Here is a 17,739-nt window from a genome sequence, read left to right as displayed (position 1 = left end):
GACCAGGACTGCAGGGCTGGGAGGGCGGGAGTCAACTGTGCTAAGTTCCTCGGGGATAAACTTATGCCTTGCATCCTGAGTGAGTAACGAATGACGAGGGGGGCTGTCCTCGCCGAAAGGAAGTCCAGTGCTGAGAGTCCAGTGCTACCTCACCCCTGTGCTGTTGGGGGCAGGTCTAGTCATTGCCCCAGGGAAGGCGTGGTACCGGGGAAGAAGGAAGGATCCATGAACTTTTAAACATTTCTAGGAATTGTGCCCTGGTATTTCAGGACAAACGTGACGATCATTTCAGAATGAGTCCGAACACTATCCTTGAAGTAAAGATAGCAGGCCGCTGAGGATGCTCTTGTTGCACTTTAATACGTGTTTTAATTGTTCTTTTCATTCGTTTCAAAATTTTCACAAGGAACAATTTGGCAAATGCATTTTAATTTAATTGATGGACTTCTGCACTTTAAGATAATTCAGGGTACATGCACGTTTGTTTTGTATCTGTATTCCTTTGTACTACTGTATAACTAAGCATAATGTAATAAATTGAGCTGGGGAAGCACATCTATTTCTGGGTACTTCTGGTCGCACACTTGCCAGGAATTTTAGATTTCAGCTAGACAGTTCCTTCATTTTTCAGAGGAAGTGCTGAGATTGTGTTTTGCTGATGGTCACAGCCATTTGTATCGTCAGAATACCATTGTTCTACCCACTCTTGGTTCACTGCTCCTTTCACTGTTCCTCTCCGAATAACTTCCTTCAGTGGGAACTTTTTATGTTTAATTTTTCACCATTAATGACCTGATTGAGGTTTAAAGTATCTTCTCTCTCCAAAATTTTATTTATCAGTGCCTAGTAATTTTGCATAGTTTGGTGTCTCTTCCTTACAAAGATTAACAATGTGGAGACTCACCGTTTGTTTTTAACATAATTTCATTTTTAGCGACATTACTTTTTCTCACTTTAAAAAAAACTTGAAACAATCACAAACTTGCAGAAAACTTGCAAGTACAGAACAGAGGATTTTTTTCCCCTGAACCAGTGAGAGGAAGCTGCTGACCTGATGCCCTGTCATCCCAGAATGCTTGAGTGTGCATTTTCTACAAATAAGGAATTCTCCTACATAATCACAATACAATCATCAAAATCAGGAAATTAACACTGATACAGTACTCCATTTAGTTCTCAGACTGGCTTAAGTTTTGTTTGTTGATTGTGCCATTAATCTCTTTATTGGCAAAAGGATCCTGTTTGAATTACGTGTTGTATTTATTTGTTATATCTCTTTAGTTTTCTCTAATGTGGAACAATTCCTTCATCTTTTCTTGACTCTCATAACCTTGACACTTACAAAGATTACGGGGCAGTTATTTTATAGAATACCCCTCAATATGGGATAATCTGTTCTGTTATGATTAGATACGTACAGGTTATGTACTTGGGCACGAATGTCGTAGAAGGGATGCTCCTGGCATCCTATTAGGTGGTGCAAAATTTCAATTTGTCCCATTGATGATTTTGACTTTGATTGCTTAATATAAGCAATGTCTGCCAGTCTTCATTATAAAGTTAATATGTATTAGTTAATTAATAAACAGTTTTTGTGAGGAGTACTTTGCAACTATGTAAATAATCGTATTCCTCATCAAACTTTTAATGTGTTTCTTTATTCATATCTGTTGGGGTTCAGGATTTTCTGTGTTTTTAGTGGATTATATTCTGTTACTATTCATTTTAATGTTCAAATTGTTCTTCATTTGGCCAATGAGAGCTCATTCATGCTGGCTGCTGTGTCCCTGTTCCCATCATTCTTTGAGCATGTCTTTACTTTTTGTCACAGGAATATGTTCTGGGCTTGTATTGTTCCTGCCTAATTCTGGAATCAGCCATTTCTCTAGGGAACCCTGGATCCTTTTACTGGAGAATGACATTTAGAAGCTAAGATCTCAGTGCCTGTATGTTTATTGCTATTGGGTTGTCACTCCTCCCAGGCCTTCATAATGGATGGAGCTGGCGCGCGCGCGTGCGCGCACGCGCGCACACCTATATTTATTTGTTTGTCTGTATCTATTGAAAATGATTAATTGACACCAGTACCTTCAATTTCAGTCCAACACTCAAGGGTTCGTTCTTGTTTTTTTTCCTTTTTTATATTTGTAACATTCTTCTGTCAGTGAGACTCTAGCTTCTTTTATCCTTAATGTATATCCTTACTTGTTCAGTCTTCTTGTGTATTTAACTTGTTTCCTGTTTTGTGCTCTTAAAATACTGTCACGCTGAGGAGACTATAGCTTGAAAATCACTGATTTTTATGACAGTTTGATTTTGATAATTTGGAATGAAGACTTCTGACTTTGCATATATACTGCGGCATAATAATTAGGGAATATCATTTGTTTCTAATAGGTGAAGTTTTTCAGCTATCTTTGTTTTTACTTTCTTCTATTTTTACTGAGATTCGTCCAAGAAAACTTGATAATGACTGTGTGGTTTAGTTCCCTTATGTGCCTTTATTATTTTCTTTTTATTTACTTTTGCTGTCCATTTAATACATTTAGAATTTAATCCATTTATCTAAATGGTATTTAACCTGGAGTCAAGTATCACAATCATTTGAGGTTCTTGTATTTTTTCATATCAACTTGCTTAAGTATATTAGAGAAAACGTTTGAAATATTTCTTAGGTATTTCATTCATTTTATTTAAGCAGTATAATTGAGATAAGCTAAAAGGTAAATTCATACATAATACCTGAAATATCATAGTTTGAGACATTTTAAAAATTGATAATTGGTGATTATTAAACCACCGTAATTCATAGTCAGCTGGGTGTCTTACCCCTTCAAAATTCTGTATTGAAGTAGTTGGGATTTCTTGGTTACTATTTCTTGCCAACTGTCAAGAACCATTTGGGATTCATTGATTTGTAATTATTTATTGGTTTTCAGGCACTGTCTAGAACAAAAATAAATGAATAAAGAGTATACCCTATTTCTAAATTAGTCATTAATGGAGACAGTCTTACAATAAGTAATGATAAATGAAACTGCACCCACTTCACTGAGAGAAAGAGAAGACGTCTTATGAGAGGTGATGTTTATACCAAGTTGTGTAGGATGAATAAGAATTTGCCATGTGGGGGCGGCTGGATGGCTCAGTTGGTTAGAGCGCCAGCTCTTAACAACAAGGTTGCCAGTTCAATTCCAGCATGGGATGGTGGGCTGTGCCCCCGGCAACTAAGATTGAAAACGGCGACTGGACTTGGAGTTGAGCTGCACCCTCTACAACTAGATTGAAGGACAGCTACTTGATTTGGAGCTGATGGGTCCTGGAAAAACACACTGTTCCCCAATGTTCGAGCTGATGGGTCCTGGAAAAATACACTGTTCCTCAATATTCGAGCTGATTGGTCCTGGAAAAACACACTGTTCCCGATATTCCCCAATTAAAAAGGAAAAAAAGTTACATTGTTTAAAAGAAGAATTGCCATGTGGAAAGGAGAGTACAGGCAGAGAGAAAAACATGTAAGTATGTGAACGGTGTTGTTCCAGGAATGGAGAGAAGAGTAGTGTAGATGGGAATGGAGGTAAGCATTGATGCTGTAGTGGGTTGGTGGTGGGTTGGGGTAAGATTGTAAAAAGCTCTGTGTATCAGGCTATTGAATTTAGCCTCGACTTGGTAGACAGTATGGTCTGTTGAAACGTAGGGGTTCTTTAAAAACAAGAAACAACTAGAAATGTGACTCGAAATGGCAGTGGACTGGAGGGAGAAAGACCAGTGTGAGAAAACTCAGGAGCTTGTACAGTGGGAATAGAATGGAAGATATGGATCCTAGGGAAATTTGAAAGCTCAAATTATTAAAACTAGTAATGAATAGATGTGAGTGGTAAAGGAGAAAGTAATGGAGGGTAACATAGTTTCTAGCCTGGGTAATTGGATGGCTGATGCTCTGAATGTAAATAGGGAATTCAAGAGAAGAAATGAATTTGGATAAGGGAAAGAGACATAGAGCTTGGTTTTGGATATGTTGAATTAAATGTGCCTGCTTATAATCAAGGTAGAGATGTCATTTAGGTGTTTAGATATATGGGTCAGGAGGTAAGGAGAGAAGTGAAGATTAGAGATTTATTTTGATGATAACCGATAGTCATCTGATTGTCAGATATAAAGAAAAAAATAAGATTGTTCAGGAAAGGTGTATAGAATGGAAAGAAAAGCGGCCTAAGAATTAAACCCAGAGGGGCCGGCTGGGTGGCTCACAGTTAGAGCTCCATGCTCCTAACTCTGAAGTCTGCCGGTTCGATTCTTACATGGGCCAGTGGGCTCTCAACCACAAGGTTGCTGGTTCAACTCCTCGACTCCCGCAAGGGATGGTGGGCTCCGCCCCCTGCAACTAAGATTGAACACGGCACCTTGAGCTGAGCTACCGCTGAGCTCCCGAATGGCTCAGTTGGTTGGAGCGCATCCTCTCAACCACAACGTTGCCAGTTCGACTCCTGCAAGGGATGGTGGGCTGCGCCCCCTGCAACTAGCAATGGCAACTGGACCTGGAGCTGAGCTGCGCCCTCCACAACTAAGACTGAAAGGACAACAACTTGAAGCTGAACGGCACTCTCCACAACTAAGATTGAAAAGGACAACAACTTGACTTGGAAAAAAAAAAAGGCCTAGACGTACATACTGTTCCCCAATAAAGTCCTGTTCCCATTCCCCAATAAAATCTTAAAAAAAACAAACAACAAAAAAACAACAACAGAGAAAATTCAATATTTAAGAGGTATTATAGATAAATAACAGCTAGGATAATGAATGGGAGTGGTCAGTGCAAGAGAACCAAGATAATGTGGTATCATGGAAACCCTGAGTGTAGAGAATTTTGAAGAGGGGGAAATGATGAATAAATGTGAAAAGCTCTGAAAATGTTATGTCCATTTGGACTAATGTAACCAATTACCATAGACTGAGTGGCTCAAACATTTGTTTCTCATAGTTCTGGAGGCTGGGAAGTCCCAGATCAAGACACAGGCAGATTCAGTCTTGTGAGGGCTCACTTCCTGACTCAGATGGCCGTGGTGGAAGGGACAACGGAGCTCTCTAGGGTCCCTTTTATAAGGGCACTGATCCTATTCATGAGGGCTTTGCCCTCAGGACCTAGTCACTTCCAAATACCATCACTTTGGCCCCACCTCTGGATGCCATCATGTTGGGGGTTAGGTTCCAACATGAATTTTGGGAGGACACAAACATTTAGTCTATAACAAATAGGCTCGTGGATTTGATAATTAGGATAGTGAGTTTAGAACATTACAGTGGTGTTGGGGGCGGGGGTGCAAAACCAGTTTGATAAATGCATATCCCAAGTCACGCTGTATAAACCTCATGTAGTCCAATTTATTTCATTTCTTTTTAGAAGCTCACTATGACCTGCAACTCATGGCTTGTGGAAAGTAGAAAGGGGAGTCAGAGGTGACTTCAAAATTTCAAACCTGAAGGTCTGAGGTATTTGTGATACCATGACTTAAGTAAGAAGATTAAATACGTTTTTCTTTTAAAATTGCTGTTTATCTTTGTGGGTTTGGGAGGTAATGGGTTTTATTTTATAGCCATCTAAGTGGAGACTTCAAAAGATGGGACACAAAGCCTTGAGAGTCATCAGAGTAGATAGAGCTTTTACACTGTGTGAGTAACCTCAGAAAGTAGGTGTAGAGACAGAGGAATAGAGGACCAAGGACTGAGCTTTGGGGAACACTATTGGTAAGAGGATGGAAGATAAAAGGAACCATGGAAGAAGGGCTTGGAGAGTTTGGGAGAGACATTTAGCTTCCCCAATGGCCATTCTTTTTCTTGGTGGTGATAGAACCCCTTGTTTTTGGCTACAGATGCAGCCTTTGCAGAAGAGATGCTGTTTTCAAGTTTCTAACAGATATTAAACAGGAATAAGTTCTGGCCAGTTGGATGAAAGTGGAAATGATGAGGACAGTATCCCAAAAGTATTCTTAAAGGATGGAGGTACGCCTTCCTAGCTTTTCTCTTTCCTGAGACTGGCGTGCTGATACAAAGACTAGAGCTCCAGCAGCTAGCTGTTTTGGACCATGTAGATCAGTGGTCCACCCTTGACGTACAGTGGGATTTTCATAGCTGCCCTTTCTTTTTCTACGTGAAACACTAACCTTGCGTGATTACATGAAAGACATAACCTTATATGTTTAAACCGTTATAAATTAGAGTTTTCTGTTTCAGAAATCCAGAGTCATAAAAAGTGAGGGACTATTTCTCAGTGTTAGGTGTGGCACGTAGAGATCAGTGAGATGTGGAGTTAATGAAGATCTTTTGTGTTCCATGAAATTTTAGAGTTGAAAGTTAACTATAAATCATTTAATTCAATCCAATTTATGGATAAGGAACCAAGGCGCCTCTCCACTGCTCCATATCCCATTGTTACTTGTGAATGGTTACACAGCTGTTGAGGGACAAATCCTGGATTTGAAGTTTCCTGATGTCTGTACTCCAGTAGAGCATGCTGTCTTTAGAGAATTTATATTGAGGATAGTCTTACCCCAGGAGTCTTTCAGCTGGAGTGTTGTGTTGTAAACCAAGTTGCAAAACTTTAAGCAGGAGAAAGGATAGGAGGTGGAGGCAGCAGATTAGACTAAGACCAGCTGATTGAGTCATCTGATTTTGAGAGGCAGGAATAGCTAGTTGGAAAACTTTGAATGCTTTCTCTTCAGGACAAAAAAGCCTTTTATATATATATATATATATATATATATATATATATATATATATATATATATATATACACACACATATATATATCTCCCAGTTATCTGGTTAATTAATTAGTGCTCAATAAGACATGTTTGAATGGAATTATAGAAATAGTGAGGTCCAGTGAGAGTTTTAAAAAATGTATAGGATAGGATTTGAGCATGCATCAAAGCAGAAAGAAGAGTGGAAATCCATGGAAGGAAAGCAGTTGATGCTGGAGTGGGTGGGGATAGGTGTGGGAGGAAAGTTCCTTAGGACTTGGGGTCTCAAGCATATGTATACAGGATACAAATACATCAGTGAGCTCTGACTCCTCCCTTCTAGAGTATGTACTTTGGAAAATAAAATTGCCATTTCATTAGTCTGGAGATATTCTGTAATGGGGTATGTCAAAACATGTGGGGACTTTGTGGGAGGTGATAAGTCACATAGACATATTACAGAACTGGAAGTCTACAAATAAACTTAACATTAATGGGCAGGGGAGTACTGCGGAAAGATAGTGGTCAAGTGTGCTAACAGAGAGACTTCAGGATAAAATTTTAAATTTTATCTAAATAATGAATTAATTCCTAAGAAACCTAACCTCCCAAAATAACTTTCTGAGCAGCAATTTTATTTCCCAGTTGTTGGTTCATTTACATATTATATAGATTGTTGTGTCCAACATGATGATCATCTTCATTAAAAAATTGTTATAGCGACTTCAGAGGGGTAGTGAATGGGGGGCGGGGGGTTATCACTGTGTGAGGGATATAAGTGATAAATGTCTAACACATTGTTTTGTACACCTGAAACTAATAAAAAAAAGTTTGAAAAAATTGTTATAAAAATGAAGCCACTGACTAAATCATTGTGTTGGTGGACTAGTATTTCCTAATTCTAAAACATTACTATTGTGAAAACTGAGATCATTAAATATCACAAGATTTAATGTCCTGTTATTTAATTATTGCTGAATTTGAGTCATTATTTGGGTTATGAAATTATTTATAAAGGCTATTCGTTTAAAATTATTTCTATAATTACATTGTGAAGGAAAAGATAAGTTTTATAATTTCTTAATTATTTTACTTTTCCTTACACTTATCAATGCCTTCATTGCAGAATTTTTCAGAAAGTAAGTTTTATTTTGCCCATTCTAGCTCTTAAATTTTCCATTGTTTGCTGAAAAAATGAATGAAAAAGTAATTTTGCCTATGGAAATATTTTATACAACTGCTGCTTAAGTTTAAATGAATTTCAACTACATTAGATTTAGGCTAGATTTTTTAAATTGTACGTATAGTTCTATAGATGCTATTATTTTGGAGTATAGGAACAAAAAGATTAAGAATAGAAAAGAAAAAAGCTTGAGTTTTAAGGGAGCATTAACACTATTAGAGCTAAGTACTAGAGAAATAATCCTCACTTTTTAAAATGTCTTAACAACAGTACAGTGTATTGTATAATAGCTACAGGTTGGCTCTCCAACACTGTATTAGTTTCTTATGGCTGCTATAACAGATTATCACAAACTTGGTTGCTTAAAACAACAGACGTTTAATGTAATAGTTAGATATTTACATGCCTCACAAAGTGATAACTGCCCCCAATCTACTACCCCTCTGACATCATATATATGGTAGCTATTACAAATACCATTGACTATATTCCCTATGCTGTACTCCATATCCTGTGACTATATTAATATATATTTAATTATGGTTGACATTCAGTATCATTCAGCTTCAGCTTCAGGTATATAGTGCACTGGTCAGGCAGCTACACAGTCTATGAAGTGGTCTCCCTCGTAAGTCCAGTACCCATCTGACACCCTACATAATCTGTACAACATTATTGATTATATTCCCCATACTATATTTCATATCCCTGTGACTATATTATGACTACTAATTTGTACCTTCTAATCCCTTTACCTTCTCCCTCATCCCCACCCCGTCCCATCTAGCAACTGTCACTTTTTTCTTCCTATATCTCTGAGTCTATTTTTGTTTTGTTTGCTCATTTATTCTGTTCTTTAGATTACACATATAAGTGAGATCATATGGTATGTGTCTTTTTCAGACTGACTTATTTCACTTAGCATAATATTCTCTAGGTCCACCCATGTTGTTGCAAATGGTAAGATTTCATTCTGTTTTTATGGCCAAGTAATACTCCATTGTCTAATGTACCACAGTTTCTTTATCCAATTGTGTTATCAACGGGCATTTCATTTGTTTCCATATCTTAACTATTGTGAATAGTGCTGCAATAAACATGGGGTGCATATATTTTTTTCAAATTAGTGTTTTGGATTTCTTTGGATAGATACCCAGGAGTGGAATTGTTGGGTCATAAGGTAATTCCATTTTCAGTTTTTTTGAGGAACCTCCATACTGTTTTCCATAGTGGTGTACCAGTCTGCAATCCCACCAATAGTGTACAAGCGTTCCCTTTTCCCTATATCCTTGTTAACACTTGTTGTTTGTTATGATTTCCTGACTTTAAATCAAAACTTTTCTTTAAATACATTATAGGGACTGGGGGGTGAAGAAAAGGAGAGGAATAGGGGAGAGATTTCTAGATGAGAGGACAGTAGTAGTGGCAAAAATCACTGAAGTGGTAAACAATGAGTAGATCCTCGATTTGGCTGAAATACTGGGACCAGAAGAGAACTGATAAGTAATAAATTAATATTAGAGCAGTGTCATGCGGGGTGTCATGTGGGGGTCTCTGGTCCCGTTCCCCACATAAGAATGCAGGATATGGTGAGGCCAAAAAGGAACACCCACGGAGCCATAGGTAGGGGAGTCATACCACATATTCTCGCTGGTGGCCGGGCGAGACACACAAAGTAGGATCCACACGATCCGCAATCTGCCGTCCACTTCTCTGCCTGCCAACCAACCAACGCTGTCACGGCAGTTACATCAGCAGCCAGTTGGCCAACCGGCTACAGCCAACAGCCAACCACCACCCGAGCCAGCACCCCCTACACGTGAGGCCGAGAGCCTGGAAACTGCTGTCTGGGACTCTGTCCCCACACTCCACACCTACAGGGTCTCACCTCACAATCTATGTGACAAGCGTCTTCCACGAGGGGCCCTGTGTCAGGAACCCAGCTCACGAAAAAAAAAAGGTCACCGTCCAGTTCAAGTAATGTCCCAGGGGGTGTCCGTCGATGTCCACCTACTTTCTGGGCACAGCCAGAGCTTCCTGGGCACAGCCAGGGTTTCTCATCAAAAACACTGCAGTCTGCGCCATTGTCAACTAGGGCCAAACCCTCTGCACATTAGAGGGTGACTAATGTATGGATAGTTCCCGCTTGTCGCCTCTGACCTGGTCCCTTGGCCCACCCCTAATCAAGCTAAAAGGAGTCGGCTTCAAGCAGCCACATGAAGTCCTGGAGGGGCACGGGTCGCGCTTTCCTAGACTTCTTTGGGATTCGCCAGAATTGCTGTTCCGGTTGCAGCTGTTTCCAAAGTTCCAACAAGAGTGTATTGGGTTGTTGGTCTATTTTTTCCTGATCAACCTCTGCTGCCACGAGATCACGCCACATCTGCATGTATGTGTGTTACTTTCTGAGGCCCGTGACCTCACCCCGTACTTTTGGCTTGGGCTTCCAGGTCTTAACTTCTCGGACCTCCTGTCTTAACTTCCTTTGCTGCTGGCGACCACCTAGGGTGGCCATGGCAGTGGTAACTTCATGGATCCACTGACCCACGTAGGGCGTAAAAATAGCAACCAAGGATCCAAAAGCACTCGCAGGTGCAGTATCCAAAACCAGATCTCTCATGCTGGTCGTAAAACGCCCGTCATCCGGCCCCTACATGTTAGGGTTGAACATTGCATGTCTCATACCCATTTCATGGATGATTTGAGTAAGTTCAGTATATGACTGCCATTGACTCACAGTGTCTGGCAGTTCGCCAGCCTGTCCCCATACTGTGGGCACCGCAGCAGTGAGCCACTCCATTAGAGTGTGGTTGCCCTGGTCTTGGGCCAACCTATGGCAATTCTGTAAACTTTGTCGCAAGGATGGATGCACTGTCACGAAGGCTAGCTTTTCCATTTCGCCTGGGGAGCAGAGAATGCTGTCTGCCCCCTCATCCCATAAACGTAGTAGCCAAGGCAAGACTGGCTCTCCAGGGCGCTGTCTGTACCGCCTCCCCAGCTCCTGCAACTCAGTGGGAGTGTAAGGGGTGAAGGTTGTGAACTCAGTCACAGCTGGGTTGCTGGCAGCAACGCCCCCGTGGCCCAAAGGTTGTTCACGTTTTACCTTTAGCTTCAAGATGGGCTGGGCTTGGGGGTTGGGAGTTACATTGTCTCCACTCGCATCGTCCGCCTCTGCCTCAGAGTCTCCACTGTGGGGCTCATCCTCTAACAGGCGGACCCGAGCTTCCAATGCCTCCCACCGGGATACCTGGTCCCGTACCTGGGCTTTTCCAGCAAATGTTTCCTCCGAGTTGTGATGCACCACGGTGAGAACCTCCTCCAACCGTCAGTCCTGAGTTTCCAGTGTCTCCCCCCGGGTTTGCTGGTCCAGCACCTGAGCTATTGCATTAAGCGCATCTTCTGTGTTACAATGCAATGTGGTGAGGAACATCCAGCCCACGCGGCCGGCTGTAGCCTTCACCTCCTCCGGCCACCGCTCAGCCAGAGCCTGCAGGGCCCTCTCCACACTGGCCAGAGAGCTATCCATGTCCTCCCACCCCTCCTCGGGGGTCCAGCTCCCGAGAACAGTGGCTACCGGGTACCACACACTGTGTGGGGGCCACATGTCCTCCTGCCCAGAGTCTGACGCCATTCCTACCTGGCCAGAATCCTGCTCGCTGCGCCAAGTGTCCGATTGGGTGGAGGCCTCGGTGTAAGATGTCCGCAACCCTCGGAGCCTATGGCAGCAGCAAAAGGAAGGCGACACCTTCTATGGCCAAAAGGGAGGTGTGCCATCTGAGGCTTGAGTCTCCTAGGCAGACCGCACCTCCCATTCCTGGCGCAGCTCCTCACGGGCCTTCTGAAACTGAGCTTTCATACGTATAAACTGCTCCATTACCTTACGGAGAGTTTCGGCCGACACTATACCCTGCTCGCTGCGCCATTTGTCATGCAGGGTGTCATGCGGGGTCTCTGGTCCCACTCCCTACATAAGAACGCAGGATATGTTGAGGCCAAAAAGGAACTCACCCACAGAGCCATAGGTAGGGGAGTTACACCACTATATTCTCACTGGTGGCCGGCCGAGACACACAAAGTAGGACCCACACGATCCGCGATCCGCCGTCCGCTTCTCTGCCTGCCAACCAACCAACCAACCAACCAACCAACCAACCAACCAACCAACCAACCAACCAACGCAATCACGGCAGTAACATCAGCAGCCAATTGGCCAACTGGTTACAGCCAGTGGCCAACCACCACCCAAGCTAGCACGCCCGCAGTCGAGGCCGAGAGCCAGGAAACTGCTCTCTGGGACTCTGTCCCCACAAGCAGCTAAGACAGTCTCTCCTGTCCCTGCAACTATTTCTATAGGCCAGTTTCCATTTCATTTTTTTCTTGTCTTTCTGCACTTCAACTTTGGAGTTGAAATTCTTTTTTTTCTTTTTTTTAAATTAGTTTCAGGTGTACAAAGCAATGTAATAGTTAGACATTTGCACTCCACACAAAGTGATAACCCCCCCTACCCCACCCCCGCTACTATCCCTCTGACATCTAATATAGCTGTTATAATACCATTGACTATCTTCCTTTTGCTATACTCCCCATCCTGTGACCATATATATATATATATATATATATATATATATATGCGTGTGTGTGTGTGTGTGTGTGTGTGTGTGTGTGTATGTGTGTGTGTGTTTATATTTGACATTCACTATTATTCTACTTCAGCTTCAGGTGTACAATGCATTGGTCAGGCATCTACACAGTCTATGAAGCGATCCCCCTTATAAGTTCAGTGCCTATATGGCACCCTACATAATTTTTACAACATTGTTGATTATAGTTCCTATACTGTATTTCATATCCCTGTGACTATATTGTGTCTACTAATTTGCACTTTCTAATCCCTACACCTCCCCCATCACCTCCCCCCCTTCCATCTAGCAACCAACAGTTTTATTTTTTCTACATCTCTGAGTCTATTTCTATTTTGAAAGAGTTGAAATTCTTGATACTACGGAAAACAAAATTAAAAAACCTCTTAGGTAGGGTCTTTATGTAGGAGAGGGTCTTTACATAGGAGAACATTGGCAGTCAGGAAGATGAACTTGCTTTTGAAAATATTTTTCTGTTGCAAAGTATGGTTGTTATTTTTTGGTATAACAGGTGAGTCTGGATTCCTAATTATGGTCAGAAACATTTTTTCCCCTTAACTTATCAGTAAGGTCTTGTAGAAAATAAGTTTTAAGCTATGCAAAGTGATCACTGTTAAAAGATCATTAACTATGTAATCTCAGAAAAATTGCTTCTTTTCAAGCTTCTTAAATTTAATGCTTTATTTAGTTATAACTATGCCCAAAACTTGAAGAGAATTTTCAAGTTTTGAAACGTAAAGCATGTTGTAATCTATAGTATTATGAATACCACATAGATTCATAGATAGGAATGAAACATCACATTGTTTTCTATTTTCTACTTTCTTTTAATAGTTGCTTTAAGAAGCCACTTAGTGGACCTTCACAGGTACATATAATTTCATTTTATGTTAAAATATTATTTTGGAGCACTGAATTGTTAAAGTATTCCTTAAACAATTTTTGTTTTACCTCTTCTAGGATATTGGCATTTTGTTTTAAGATTGTATTGCAGTCTTGGAACTGAAGAGGATTGGGAAACCTGTTTTTTTATGCAAGATTGTTAAGCCATAGAATAAAGGTTAATGAAAAGTCACATAAGTAAAAGTAATTCTGGTTTTGTAAGGTATATATTTTGCTTAGAAGCTAAAAACATGAAATTAAAGCAATATTTGATACATTCTACATATAACTGAAAATAATTTAGTTTTACATCACGCAAGAAGGATATCATAGGGAGATGGGTGTGTCATACCCACCAAGTTGTCCCAACAGAAAATTAGGCTCCTAAGGAATAAAACCTTTTTTTGGTCTTGGGATCTAGGGTATTGCCACTAAATTATTTTAAAGTGATGTGCTTTCACAACTACAAAAACAAATGGGTAGCACCTTGGGAAAGTGCTTGCTTTTGTAGGAAGCAAGTTAATCGCCTTTGATTTCAGAATAGTGGTCTGGTCTCTTTTCACTACAATCTGTGCATCCTGTTTTACTCCCATCTTGAGTGTACTCATTTGTAGACCTACTTTTTGACTGATCTTCTTGGATCTTGAATTCTTCTGTCCAGGTGATTAGAAACTATGCTTATCTATTTTTCTACCTCATATTTGACTCATACTCATGGTTCTGGTGCATTAGTATATTCCTGCTTTGACTGACCTGCCTGTTGCTAAATTATTTCATGTTTTACTTATTGTAGTAATACATACTTGTTATAAAATTTCAAACACTACAGAAAGTTGCTGACTCTTAACTGTGGTACCTATCTCTTCAGACCTTGTCACAGTTAATTTGGTTGTAGGTACTTGTACAGAAACTTTCTAGGTGTCCTAATAAAATGAAACCCCAGTCTTTCAAGGTTGGCAATGGAAAGAAAGCTATCACTTCGGAAGGGTCAGCTTGACCACAGAGCTCCAATTCTATTTCTCTAGTGTTGTCATGGAATGTCACTTTTTTCTGAACAATCTGGCCCAAATACCTCCCTCCCCACCCAGTGATTTCTCCTTTATTTGCTGAGACACAGCTGAAATAAGGTGGGCACATTGAAACGACTTTTCTAAAGGCTAAAATACAAGACAAAAGAATAACGAGGCCAGAGAGTACCTTTTAAGTCAGTTGTCTGGTTTGCAAGGTACAGTTTAAACCTTTTCTGTCTGTGGTCTCACAAAGGGGGTACCGTGCTACCTAGTTTCTGGCCTGCCGTTATATGATGGAGGTCATCTTTCTTTTCAACATGTCTCCTTCAGTCTAGGCCTTAGATGGGGGCCCTCAGTCAGTCCATTCCTATCAGATATATCTGAGGTCCACTTTCCTGATTCTGGTTTCCTGCCCAAGGATCTGTCTTTTCTGAATGATTATACCAGGATTGTGCTGCAGGAGATACTCCATTCCTTACCCAGATGCCTTAAACTACAGTACCAACTGGTCTGCTGTATTAGAATTCAACACAAGAAAAGGAGATACACATACAGAAGTATGGGAAGAGGACGTCTTTGTATTTGTTCCTGTTTTCCATCCATGGTTCCAGCCTTGACAAAACTTTGATGTTACCTAGAAACATGATCATAACATTCATGTACAAATCAAAGCACAGCTAAACAAGCATCATATTTTCTGTAACTTTTAAAAGAAAAATAGTTTTGTAGAACTATGTGTTCATATTTATATTTAATTGATGCTTTGTAATCTTTCCTGTTTGATTTTAATCTGAACAAATAATGATACCATTTTTTATTAGTCAGTAGGCATGACTGTTAGTTGAGGCAGTTTTTAAAAAAAACAATAGTTTAAGTCTCAGTCTCAAAACATCTAAATCCTGGACTGATTTAATTTGTACAGTTAAATTGAAGTAATGATTTCTGAAAGCTGTCCTATTGCTGTCTTTTTACTCTCTTGTATAATGGGTCTGTTTCTTTCCTATTAATGATTAAACAATAATTAGTTACCAAAGTATCTAATTAAAAAAACAAAACAGAACAGCATACCTGGTCTTTTTTCCATGAACATACCTTGTTTCCCTGAAAATAAGACCTAGCCGGACAATCAGCTCTAATGCGTCTTTTAAAAAATTAATGTAAGACCCGCTGTTATATAACATAAGTAAAATAAGACTGGGTCTTATATTAATTTTTGCTCCAAAAGACGCATTAGAGCTGATTGTCCGGCTAGGTCTTATTTTTGGGGAAACATGGTAATACATAGAGGCTTACTAGGGATTGTTTATTTCTAATGGGTAATTTTAAAGAAATGGTATGGTGAAGTCACCCTGTTGCTAAGAATTATTTGTATTTCCCTGTCATGAGGTTTGAGGCTATTGAAGAAATTGTTGAAAGACTTAAGGAAATTTTGTGAGGAGCTGATAATTGGCAATAAGTAACCCTCAACTATAGTGAACTACTTGGCATTCTCTTGAGGAATCTCCTTGACTTTGCAGTTGCTACTCCTTTGTTGTTATCTGTCTTTTTGATTATAGCCATCCTAGTGGGTGTGAAGTGGTTGGTGTACTGCTGAACTGTTAACATATAACTTTTCAGAGATTTTTGTGTGCATCTATATATCCATCTATATGTATCATCGTTTTTATTTTTCTTCTTACAAAACAAGTTCACAGCATCTGTTCATTTATGCAGTCTGTGTTTTTAAAACTTTATTATTTAATTATAACTGACTAATTATAACTATACCTATAACTTTCCGTATTCTGAATATATCATTGAATTTTATTAGTTAAAAATGTGTTATTATTTTAACATATAATTTAATGTACATAGAATTTACCAATTAATCTCTTATGATTAGACATTTTGGTTATTTCTAAATTTTTGCTGTTACAAATAGTGCTCTGATGAATCCTTCTAGCTAAATCTTCGTATTCATCTTTAATTTCTTGGGATAAGTAGATAAAAAGAGAGGCAGTAAAGTTTAGTAGATAAAAGCATGGGATGGAGCCAGATAGATGATCAGGGTTTGATTCCTGGTTTTGTCTTTTAGTAGTTCTGGCCTTAGACAAGTTGCTTAATTTTTCTGTGTCTGAGTTTCTGTATCTTTAAAATGGGATAATAGTAAGTAGTATCTACCTCATAGAGCTGTTGTGAAGATTAAATGAGTTTATTCTTATAAATTATTTAAATAGTGTGTGGTACACAATAATAGTATAAGTTTTAATTTCCAGAAGTGGAATTGCTGGGTCAAAGAATATGTACATTTATATGAACATGTTAGTTTTCTGCCCAGCACCCCTTCCTTTGGGAAGCATGTTTTGTATTTGCTGTGGTCCTGGGAAATTGTCAGTCCTAGTTACTCCCACCCCTTACCTTAAGCTGGGCCAATTAGAGCCATCCCTGAGTCTTTTCTTTTGAAAGGAACAAGGAAAGTCTCTCTTTTTCTATAGGAATAACTGTGGTAGGACACCATGACTAAGTTGGGGCTGCTAGTTTGTTTTTCCTTACCATGTTTTGAGAGTCTATTGAACAGAGTAAGAAAGCCAAAAAAAAAAAAAAAAAAAAGAAAAAAGAAAGACGCAGCTTTGGAAACATCATTTAACTTCTGATTCCAGCCCTTCCTGAAAGCCAAAAGAATATTTTTGAAAATAGTTTTGAGGTCTATTGCTCAATTGTCTTCCAGAAAGATTGTGTCCGTTTATAGTCCCATTTCCTTTAGGGGTATTTTAATTAGAAAAAAAATCACTTAACAGAAGTTATTGATTAAGTAAAAACAGAGAAAACTGCATAGTTTCATGAAGATGAGGAAGATAAGAATGCCAAGGGACTGGATCAGGGAGATCAGACCATATATTTAATTCCAGTTATGTCTCTGAAACATTACAAATTGCTTCTTGTCATAGGCCTTTATTAATGTCCTAAGAATACTTAATACCAGAAATCTGAATTCTGAAAATTCCAAAGATCTTTCTTTTTGTATTTGTCTGTTTTATCCAGACTGAAAGAATTCTTTGAGGACATGGTCTACATAAATCCCAGTATTCTTTGAGTGGAGAAATTTTTGAAACTGGAAAAAAAGTCCTTCTGCAGAGATATTTCTATTATTTTAGCAGACTACCTTACCTGATGGGAGGTGAATGATTATTTACTGAGAATCAAATGGATCAGAGCTTTCTTTTCAGTGATTTCCCTAATAGACTAAGTTAGGAGAAAGAATTTGTGTCTTCCTTTGAAAGGCTCATTTCCCACCAATGAGAACATTC

General features: G+C 39.6%; 1 protein-coding gene across 2 annotated transcripts in view; it reads left to right on the top strand.

Moving 5' to 3' along the window:
* SBF2 (SET binding factor 2) overlaps window positions 1-17,739 on the top strand; it is a 391,441-nt gene that overhangs the window by 531 nt on the left and 373,171 nt on the right. The gene's annotated exons all lie outside the window — the stretch shown is intronic.

This window comes from Rhinolophus sinicus, linkage group LG06 (assembly GCF_036562045.2).
Source record: "Rhinolophus sinicus isolate RSC01 linkage group LG06, ASM3656204v1, whole genome shotgun sequence".
NCBI classification, from domain to species: Eukaryota; Metazoa; Chordata; class Mammalia; order Chiroptera; family Rhinolophidae; genus Rhinolophus; species Rhinolophus sinicus.
This window is presented reverse-complemented; position numbering and strand designations above follow the sequence as displayed.